General features: G+C 45.8%; 1 pseudogene; it reads left to right on the top strand.

The window, feature by feature from the left end:
• The first annotated feature begins 1,135 nt into the window (after positions 1-1,135).
• Positions 1,136-2,171, top strand: LOC138077010 (vacuolar-sorting protein SNF8-like; annotated as a pseudogene).
• The last annotated feature ends 8,756 nt before the right edge of the window (positions 2,172-10,927 follow it).

A 10,927-nucleotide genomic window follows, 5' to 3' on the forward strand; every position in this document is an offset into this window, starting at 1 on the left:
CTCTTGATGAGAATGAAAGAGGAGAGTGAAAAAGCTTGCTAAAAACTCAACATTTAAAAAACTAAGAACATGGCATCCAGTCCCATCATTTCATGGCAAACAGATGGGGGAAAAATGGAAACAATGACAGATTTTATTTTGGGGGCTCCAAATTCCATGAAATTAAAAGATACTTGCTCCTTGGAAGAAAAGCTATGACAAACCTAGATAGTGTATTAAAAAGCGGAGACTTAACTTTGTCAACAAAGGTCTGTATAATCAAAGCTATGGTTTTTCCAGTAGTCATGTACAAACGTGAGAGCAGGACCATAAAGAAGGCTGAGCACCAAAGAGTTTATACTTTCAAACTCTAGTGCTGGAGAAGACTCTTGAGAGTCCCCTGGACTACAAGGAGATCAAACCAGTCAATCTGAAATTAACCCTGAATATTCATTGGAAGGACTGATGCTGAAGCTGCAGCTCCAATACTTTGGCCACGTGATTCAAAGAGCCAACTCACTGGAAAAGACCCTGATGCTGGGAAGGATTGAAGGCAGAGAAGAGGATGAGATGGTTGGATGGCATCACTGACCCAATGGACTTGAATTTGAACAAACTCCAGGAGATAGTGAAGGACAGTGAAGCTTGGCATGCTGCAGTCCATGAGGATCTCAATGACTTAGCGAACTGAACAGCAGTTGATTCAATCGGTGAAGAATCCACCTCCAATACAGGAGACACCGGTAACACAGGAGACCTGGTTTCCATCCCTGGGTCAGAGATCCCCTGGGGAAGGAAATGGCAACTCACTCCAGGATTCTTGCCTGGGAATCTCATGGACAGAGGAGCCTGCTGGGCTACAATCCATGGGATTGCATAAGTCAGATGTGACTGAGCAACTAAAAACAACAACATACTTAACTTACAATGTTGTATTAATTTCTGCTGTATAGAAAACTGACTCCATTGTGTGTGTGTGTTACGTATATATTTCTTTTTATTTCCATTATGATTTATGGCAGGATATTGAGTATAGTTCCCTGAGCTACACACTAGGACTTTGGTGTTTATCCATTCAATATATAACAGGAAATAATTTCAGAGCAGTGGTGGATCCAGTTTTCTGGCAGCGGGGTGGCTATGGTGCAGGGCAGGGATGCACTGCTGCGGGGTGGGAACTGATGTCATCCCCAAGAAGAAGCTTGCACAGCCAAGTATAGGGAGTGAGGGACTGTCTTGGCTGAGACGGATGTCCAAGCAGTTGGACATGTACAAGACCAACCTGAAAGAGTATGTCAGCAAGCCCAAGCAGGGGATCTGGAAGAATCCTGAGTCCCAGATGGATTTCCAGGACATGTGTGCTACTATTGGGGTGGATTCTCTGGCCTCTGGGAAAGGATTTTGGTCTGAGATGCTAGGTGTGGGAGACATCTATTACAAGCTGGGCGTCTAGATCATCCATGTGTGCCTGGCCCTGAAGCAATGAAATGGAGACCTGATAACTCTGGAGGGACTACATGACGTCAACAGGTGTTAAAAGGAAAGGTCACATTCGCCCAGGCTGTCAGCCAAGACAACCTAATTGGAGCCATCAGGACGCTGAAGGCACTCGGCGCCGGCCTTGGTGTCATCCCTGGGGGCGGCACCCCTGGGGGCGGCACTTGTTTCCTGTGGTCTGTCCCACTGAGCTAAACATGGACCATGCTGTGGTGCTGCAGGTGGCAGGGAAAATGGCTCTGCGGCTGTCAGTGACATCAGTCTTTTATTTTTAAACTATCGATTTGTTTTGGGGATGCTGGTCTTTGTTGCTGCAGGAGCCATGCTCCAGTCGCAGAGTGGTGCGTGGGCTTCTCAGTAGTGGCTTCTCTTGTTGCAGCCCCCAGACTCAGTAGTTGTGGTGCCCAGGGCCTTAGTTGCTCCACAGCATGTGGGATCTTCCCAGACCAGGAATTGAACCCCTGTCTCCTGCACTGGCAGGAGAATTCTTTACCGCTGAACCCTCTTTCAAAGCCAGTCTTAAATGGGAGATGGAGCGAGCGAGGCAAGTACTGGAACACCTGCTGAAGGAAGGGCTGGCTTGGCTGGATCGGCTGGGCTCCAGGGGAGACCTACCACTGGGTGCCAGGTCTCCCCTCTGACCTCTAGATTCCCAGGAGAGTACAGCTGAGGAGACCAGAGAAGGCCACCCCTGACTGGGAATGCTGAAGGGGGCACAGCAGTGGGCAGGGAGAAGAGAGAGGAGTGGGTGGTGAATAAAACCTGGACAACTTTGTTTTCAAAAAGAACATCCCTGATGGTCTAGTGGTTAAGAGTCTGTACTTCCACTGGAGGAGACACAGGTTCGATCCCTGGTCTGGGAAGATCCCACGTGCTTCAGAGCAACAAAGCCCGTGCACCGCAACTCACAAATGAGCCCGCGCTCTAGAGCCTGGGAGCCACAGCTACTGAGGTCCACGTGCCTTGAGCGTGTGGTCCCCAGCAAGTGGAGCCCCCACAAAGAGAAGGCCACACCCCACAACAAAGAGTAGCCCCTACTCACTGTAACTAGAGAAAAGCCTGACTAGCAATGGAGACCTGCACAGCCCAAAACAAGTAAATATAGAAAGTGAAAAAGACTCCCTAACCCATCTGAAAAAAAAGAAAGAACAGGAGGACTTCTCTGATGATCCAGTGGTTAAGATTCTGTACTTTCACTGCAGGGGGTGAAGGTTCAATCTAAGAACTAAGATCTCACAAGCCCTGAGATGTGCCCCCCGCCCCCCAGTTTTTTTAAATACACACACATCTAAAACATCATTACTAAAGAGTTCATCTTAGAAGCTCTTATCTCATTTACTCAGTTTCACTACTTATGACATATCATCATACCAAGTTAATATTTCTTTGTTAAAAATTGAAGTATAGTTGATCTACAGTGTTGCATTAGTTTCTGAGGTATAGCAAAGTGATTCAGATAAATATATACAATCAATATATATATAATTTTCAGATTTTTTCCAATTAAGCTCACTACAAGATAATTGATATTGTAGTAAGATAAAAGATAGTGAATATAGTTCCCTATGAGCTACAGTAGGATCTTGTTTATCTATTTTACATATAGTAGTTTGCACTAAGCGCGGGCGGCTGTGACCGGCACACTAAGCGCGGCTGAGAGGAGCTACCCCACGTCTGAGGTCAGGGGCAGAACCTGGGAGGACCCCATGCCCGAAGGGTGGCGGCCAAGAGGTGTTACCCCACGTCCAAGGTCAGGGGCAGAAGCTGGGAGGACCCCATGCCCGAAGGGTGGCAGCCAAGAGGTGTTACCCCACGTCCGAGGTCAGAGGCAGCGGCTGAGAATGCCAGGCTGCAACGGTGCAGGAACGGCCGAGAGGAGCTAACCCGTGCCTGAGGCCAGGGGTGGCGGCCAGGAGAAGCAACCCCACGTCCAAGGAGTGGTGGCTGCACGGGCGCAGGAGGGCCTAGAGGAGCTATCCCACATTGAAGGTCAGGAAGGGAGGCAGTGAGGAGATACCGTTTGTCCAAGGTAAGGAGCAGTAGCTGTGCTTTGCTGGAGCAGCCGTGAAGAGATACCCCACGCCCAAGGTAAGAGAAACCCAAGTAAGATGGTAGGTGTTGCAAGAGGGCATCAGAGGGCAGACACACTGAAACCATACTCACAGAAAACTAGTCAATCTAATCACACTAGGACCACAGCCTTGTCTAACTCAGTGAAACTAAGCCATGATGCCCACGGGGCAACCCAAGACGGGCAGGTCACGGTGGAGAGGTCTGACAGAATGTGGTCCACTGGAGAAGGGAATGGCAAACCACTTCAGTATTCTTGCCTTGAGAACCCCATGAACAGTATGAAAAGGCAAAATGATAGGATACTGAAAGAGGAACTCCCCAGGTCCGTAGGTGCCCAACACGCTACTGGAGATCAGTGGAGAAATAACTCTAGAAAGAATGAAGGGATGAAGCCAAAGCAAAAAAACATACCCAGCTGTGGATGTGACTAGTGATAGAAGCAAGGTCCGATGCTGTAAAGAGCAATATTGCATAGGAACCTGGAACGTCAGGTCCATGAATCAAGGCAAATAGGAAGTGGTCAAACAAGAGATGGCAAGAGTGAACGTCGACTAGGAATCAGCGAACTAAAATGGACTGGAATGGGTGAATTTAACTCGGATGACGCTTATATCTACTACTGCGGGCAGGAAGCCCTCAGAAGAAATGGAGTAACCATTACGGTCAACAAAAGAGTCCGAAATGCAGTACATGGATGCAATCTGAAAAACGACAGAATGATCTCTGTTCATCTCCAAGGCAAACCATTCAATATCACAGTTATCCAAGTCTATGCCCCAACCAGTAATGCTGAAGAAGCTGAAGTTGAACGGTTCTATGAAGACCTACAAGACCTTTTAGAACTAACACCCAAAAAAGATGTCCTTTTCATTATAGGGGACTGGAATGCAAAAGTAGGAAGTCAAGAAACACCTGGAGTAACAGGCAAATTTGGCCTTGGAATGCAGAACGAAGCAGGGCAAAGACTAATAGAGTTTTGCCAAGAAAATGCACTGGTCATAGCAGACACCCTCTTCCCACAACACAAGAGAAGACTCTACACATGGACATCACCAGATGGTCAACACTGAAATCAGATTGATTATATTCTTTGCAGCCAAAGATGGAGAAGCTCTATACAGTCAACAAAAACAAGACCAGGAGCTGACTGTGGCTCAGATCATGAACTCCTTATTGCCAAATTCAGACTCAAATTGAAGAAAGTAGGGAAAACCGCTAGACCATTCAGGTATGACCTAAATCAAATCCCTTATGATTATACAGTGGAAGTGAGAAATAGATTTAAGGGCCTAGATCTGATAGATAGAGTGCCTGATGAACTATGGAATGAGGTTTGTGACACTGTACAGGAGACAGGGATCAAGACCATCCCCATGGAAAAGAAATGCAAAAAAGCAAAATGGCTGTCTGGGGAGGCCTTACAAATAGCTGTGAAAAGAAGAGAGGCAAAAGCAAAGGAGAAAAGGAAAGATACAAGCATCTGAATGCAGAGTTCCAAAGAATAGCAAGGAGAGATAAGAAAGCCTTCTTCAGTGATCAATGCAAAGAAATAGAGGAAAAGAACAGAATGAGAAAGACTAGAGATCTCTTCAAGAAAATTAGAGATACCAAGGGAGAATTTCATGCAAGGATGGGCTCGATAAAGGACAGAAATGGTATGGACCTACCAGAAGCAGAAGATATTAAGAAGAGGTGGCAAGAATACATGGAAGAACTGTACAAAAAAGATCTTCACAACCCAGATAATCACGATGGTGTGATCACTCATCTAGAGCCAGACATCCTGGAATGTGAAGTCAAGTGGGCCTTAGAAAGCATCACTATGAACAAAGCTAGTGGAGGTGATGGCATTCCAGTTGAGCTATTTCAAATCCTGAAAGATGATGCTATGAAAGTGTTGCACTCAAGATGCCAGCAAATTTGGAAAACTCAGCAGTGGCCACAGGACTGGAAAAGGTCAGTTTTCATTCCAATCCCAAAGGCAATGCCAAAGAATGCTCAAACTACCACAAAATTACACTCATCTCACATGCTAGTAAAGTAATGCTCAAAATTCTCCAAGCCAGGCTTCAGCAATACGTGAACCGTGAACTTCCTGATGTTCAAGCTGGTTTTAGAAAAGGCAGAGGAACCAGAGATCAAATTGCCAACATGCGCTGGATCATGGAAAAAGCAAGAGAGTTCCAGAAAAACATCTATTTCTGCTTTCTTGACTATGTCAAAGCCTTTGACTGTGTGGATCACAAGAAACTGTGGAAAATTCTGAAAGAGATGGGAATACCAGACCACCTGACCTGCCTCTTGAGAAATCTGTATGCAGGTCAGGAAGCAAGTTAGAACTGGACATGGAACAACAGACTGGTTCCAGATAGGAAAAGGAGTACATCAAGGCTGTATATTGTCACCCTGCTTATTTAACTTCTATGCAGAGTACATCATGAGAAACTCTGGGCTGGAAGAAACACAAGCTGGAATCAACATTGCCAGGAGAAACATCAATAACCTCAGATATGCAGATGACACCACACTTATGGCAGAAAGTGAAGAGGAACTAAAGAACCTCTTGACGAAAGTGAAAGAGGAAAGTGAAAAGTTGGCTTACAGCTCAACATTCAGAAAACAAAGACCATGGCATCCGGTCCCATCACTTCATGGGAAATAGATGGGGAAACAGTGGAAACAGTGTCAGACTTTATTTTGGGGGTCTCCAAAATCACTGCAGATGGTGATTGCAGCCATGAAATTAAAAGACGTTTACTCCTTGGAAGAAAAGTTATGACCAACCTAGATAGCATATTCAAAAGCAGAGACATTACTTTGCCAACAAAAGTCCGTCTAGTCAATGCTATGGTTTTTCCTGTGGTCATGTATGGATGTGAGAGTTGGACTGTGAAGATGGCTGAGCGCTGAAGAATTGATGCTTTTGAACTGTGGTGTTGGAGAAGACTCTTGAGAGTCCCTTGGACTGCAAGGAGATCCAACCAATCCATTCTGAAGGAGATCAGCCCTGGGATTTCTTTGGAAGGAATGATGCTAAAGCTGAAACTCCAGTACTTTGGCCACCTCATGCGAACTGTTGACTCGTTGGAAAAGACTGTGATGCTGGGAGGGATTAGGGGCAGGAGGAGAAGGGGATGACCGAGGATGAGATGGCTGGATGGCATAACAGACTCGATGGACGTGAGTCTGAGTGAACTCCGGGAGTTGGTGATGGACAGGGAGGCCTGGCGTGCTGCGATTCATGGGGTCGCAAAGAGTTGGACATGACTGAGTGACTGAACTGAACTGATCCAGTATTTTGGTTATCTGATGTGAACAGGTGACTCATCAGAAAAATCCCTGATGCTGGGAAAGACTGAGGGCAGAAGGAGAAGAAGGCATCAGAGGATGAGATGTTTGGATGGCATCGCTGATGCAATGAACATGAACTTGGGCAAACTTTGGGAGATGGTGAAGCATAGGGAGGCCTAGCATACTGCAGTCCACAGGGTTACAAAGAGTCAGACATGACTGGGTTGCTGAACAATAACAAGTTTGTACCTACTCATCCCTGCCTATGAGTAGCTATGGTTCAGACATCCAAGGAAATAACCAGGTGACACATGTAGGTGTAATTTCAGACTAGTCCTTGCATTGCTAAGAACTTGAGTTTTGTGACTTGTGTCAGACTTGGACGCCACCAGACATTCTCAAAACAGTGTCTGCCGGCAGCAAGTAACTGCAATCTTACTTTTTATAAAGCCAGACAACTGGCTACTTGACTATATGTCTCCCCAAAGTGCCAGGTCCAGAGTGGGTTTCAGGCCTATTCTTCTGAAAATAATTGAGATTTATTTTGTCTATTAAGATTCCAGTTGTCACTTCCAACTACTTCTGCTTGGGCCTGTTGCCCCCAAATGACAGACCAAGGGATTGAGGTTTTAATCATAGAAGACTCAGGTCCAGGAGTTGGTACTCAGAAATACTTTCAGTTCAGTGTCTGTTCTTCAAACCGAGGCAGCACTATGCCCCATTTCAACAGGAAGTTACTGGAGCCACAGTTGCCCAGTTCCCTGAATTAAAGTGAGCAGGAGTCTATGGGGTTTTGGGGTCTTTCTGTGTCTTCTATTTCTTTTTTTTTTTTTTGTGTCTTCTATTTCTTGTTTGTAGGATACACACTTCATTCAGCCTTTTTGACATTCCCGGAGTTCCAAAGGGCAGATTCAAATAGTTGCTGATCAGGGAAGGGGTGGGATACAAAATCAGAAGAGGAACAGTCAAGTGAGTTTGAGCAAACTCTGGGAGTTGATGATGGACAGGGAGGCATGGCGTGCTGCAGTCCATGGGGTCGGAAAGAGTGGGACTGAACTGAACTGAACTGAACAGACAAATGGTGGTACAGCCTTAGGGTAGGGTCCTGTTTCCTACTCAAGGAATATGCATAACAATATCTTTGAGTTCTTTGGCAGAACTGGAGCCCCACCCAGGTGGAGGATGGTAACTTCAGGCTGAGCGCAAGATTCCTGGAGCACTGCCCTGTTGCCTCGCACCAACCAATCAGAAGAAAGTCACACACTTTGCAGCCTTCACCCCAAATTGTGCCTTCCTTCCCGGGGCCCTATTTGGCCCCTGTTTGTTTCAGGGTTTCACACTAAATGGCTGTTATTAGAAGGGTGAATGCTGGTTTCAGACCCAGCTCAATTGGTAAAGAATCTGTCTGCAACATGGGAGACCTGGGTTCGATCCCTGGGATGGGAAGGTCCCCTGGAGAAGGGAAAGGCTACCCACTCCAGTATTCTGGTCTAGAGAATTCTGGTTGCAAAGAGTTGGACATGACAAAGTGACTTTCACCTTCTTTTCTTTCTTTCATATCTAGATTTAAATTAGGTAGAGAGAGACTTCTGCTCTGCTAGGCAGGACTATGCCCGCGCACAGCAGCAAGAAGTCACAGAAGAAAGAGACCTCCACCCCAATCCCCAAAACGTATCTTGAGTATGAAGTCTCTCAGGGGGAGTTGTTAGGCGAAACACACTGACTGACTGCCCACCATAGCCAGGCACCATAGTAATCATTTGCATAAGTTATTTTACAACAGGAGATCTTGCTAAAGAATACAGAACTAACAAGCCACCACCAACTGGAAGATTTTCGGTTCAGTTCAGTCGCTCAGTCATGTCCGACTCTGCGACCCCATGAATTGCAGCACGCCAGGCCTCCCTGTCCATCACCATCTCCTGGAGTTCACTCATTCTCACGTCCATCGAGTCTGTGATGCCATCCAGCCATCTCATCCTCTGTCGTCCCCTTCTCCTCCTGTCCCCAATCCCTCCCAGCATCAAAGTCTTTTCCAATGAGTCAACTCTTCGCATGAGGTGGCCAAAGTACTGGAGTTTCAGCTTTAGCATCATTCCTTCCAAAGAAATCCCAGGGTTGATCTCCTTCAGAATGGATTGGTTGGATCTCCTTGCAGTCCAAGGGACTCTCAAGAGTCTTCTCCAACACCACAGCACAAAAGCATCAATTCTTCGGTGCTCAGCCTTCTTCACAGTCCAACTCTCACATCCATACATGACCACAGGAAAAACCATAGCCTTGACTAGACGGACCTTAGTTGGCAAAGTCATGTCTCTGCTACAGATATATTTATGTATTGGGCTTCCCCGGAGGCTCAGCAGTAAAGAATCGGCCTGCAATGCAGGAGCCGCAGGAGACACAGTTTCACTCCCTGAATCGGGAAGATCCCCTAGAGGATAGTGGCAACCCACTCCAGTATTCTCGCCTGGGAAATCCCATTTGGTGGGCTACAGCCCGTGGGGTTGCACAGAGTCCGACACGACTGGAGCGAGTTAGCACACACACATGTTTATATATGGCTCTCTGTCTGTTGTGTGATCTGTAATGATAAAGATAGGATCACACTGCCAATGCCTGCTTTTTAAAGTATTTTTAAATGGCCATCAAATATTCTTCAAAACACTCTCTATTAGAATGAATATGTATGAAAATCTTATAATGTTTTAATTGTTGTATATTTATGCTGTTTCTAGATTTTTGTTGTTAAGGATCCATTTTGTGTATAAATCTTGTCTGAGAAATTTATTTTCTTAGTGTTATTCCTAGAAATGGGTTTCTGGGTCAAAGGATGTACTCATCTGTATCAGGATTCACTGGTCTGTTATTTGTGGTTTCACGAGTTGGAGCATGTACACAGACTCACACTCCCCTGTATGTATAAAGTTATTTTATCTTCTGCAGTCAAATTCTCTTCCCCTGAGCTATACCCCCTATTTTATCTTCTAATCATAGAAGAGCACTCACTTACATCACCTAAAGAAATCATTTTATTCACCAAACATTTGCAGCAATTTTTTGTCAATAGATGAGGATGAAACCTGAAGATTAGACTGAGACCAACTCTGTTGTTTAGTTGCTAAATCGTGACCAACTCTTTGCAACACCATGGACTGTAGCCCACCAGGCTCCTCTGTCCATGGGATTTCCCAGGCAAGAATACTGGAGTGGGTTGCCCTTTCCTTCTCCAGGGGATCTTCCTGACCCAGGGATCGAACCTTGTCTCCTGCTTAGCAGTGAGCCACCAGGGAAGCCTGAGGCCAACTCTAGATCACTGTTAATTAATGTGCTTAACTCACCCTTAGGAAATGAGATGATGTGGCTCCGTTCACGTTGTGGCAAATTCCCTCTCACTCAGCACGTTCAGTGGAGGCACCTCTGGACCAGACTTGTAATTTCAGTTCAGTTCAGGTGCTCAGTTGAGTCTGACTCTTTGCAACCCCATGGACGGCAGCACACCAGGCTTTCCTGTCCATCACCAACTCCTGGAGCTTACTCAAATTCTGGTCAAGTTGGTGATGGCTTCTCCTCCTTCCTTCAATATTTCCCAGTATTAGGTTCTTTTCTAGTGAGTCAGTTCTTCTAATGAGGTGGCCAAAGTATTGGAGTTTCAGCTTCAGCATCAGTCCTTCCAATGAATATTCAGGACTGATTTCCTTTAGGATGGACTGGTTGGATCTCCTTGCAATCCGAGGGACTCTCAAGAGTCTCCTCCAACACCACAGTTCAAAAGCATCATTTCTTCGGTGCTCAGCTTTCTTTATAGCCCAACTCTCACACCCATAAATGACCACTGGAAAAACCGTAGTTTTGACTAGATGGATCTTTGCTGGCAAAGTAATGTCTTTAGTTTTTAGTATGCTGTCTAAGTTGGTCATAGCTTTTCTTCCAAGGAGCAAGTGTCTTTTAATTTACGTTACTTTAAATATGTTAATTACGGAGAGAGTAGGTCTTTAGTATATTTGCTGATGGGGCTTCCCTTGTAGCTCAGCTGGTAAAGACTTGGGTTCGATCCCTGGGTTGGGAAGATCCCATGGAGAAGGGAAAG

The sequence above is a fragment of the Capricornis sumatraensis genome, chromosome 3 (assembly GCF_032405125.1).
Source record: "Capricornis sumatraensis isolate serow.1 chromosome 3, serow.2, whole genome shotgun sequence".
In the NCBI taxonomy this organism is placed as follows: Eukaryota; Metazoa; Chordata; class Mammalia; order Artiodactyla; family Bovidae; genus Capricornis; species Capricornis sumatraensis.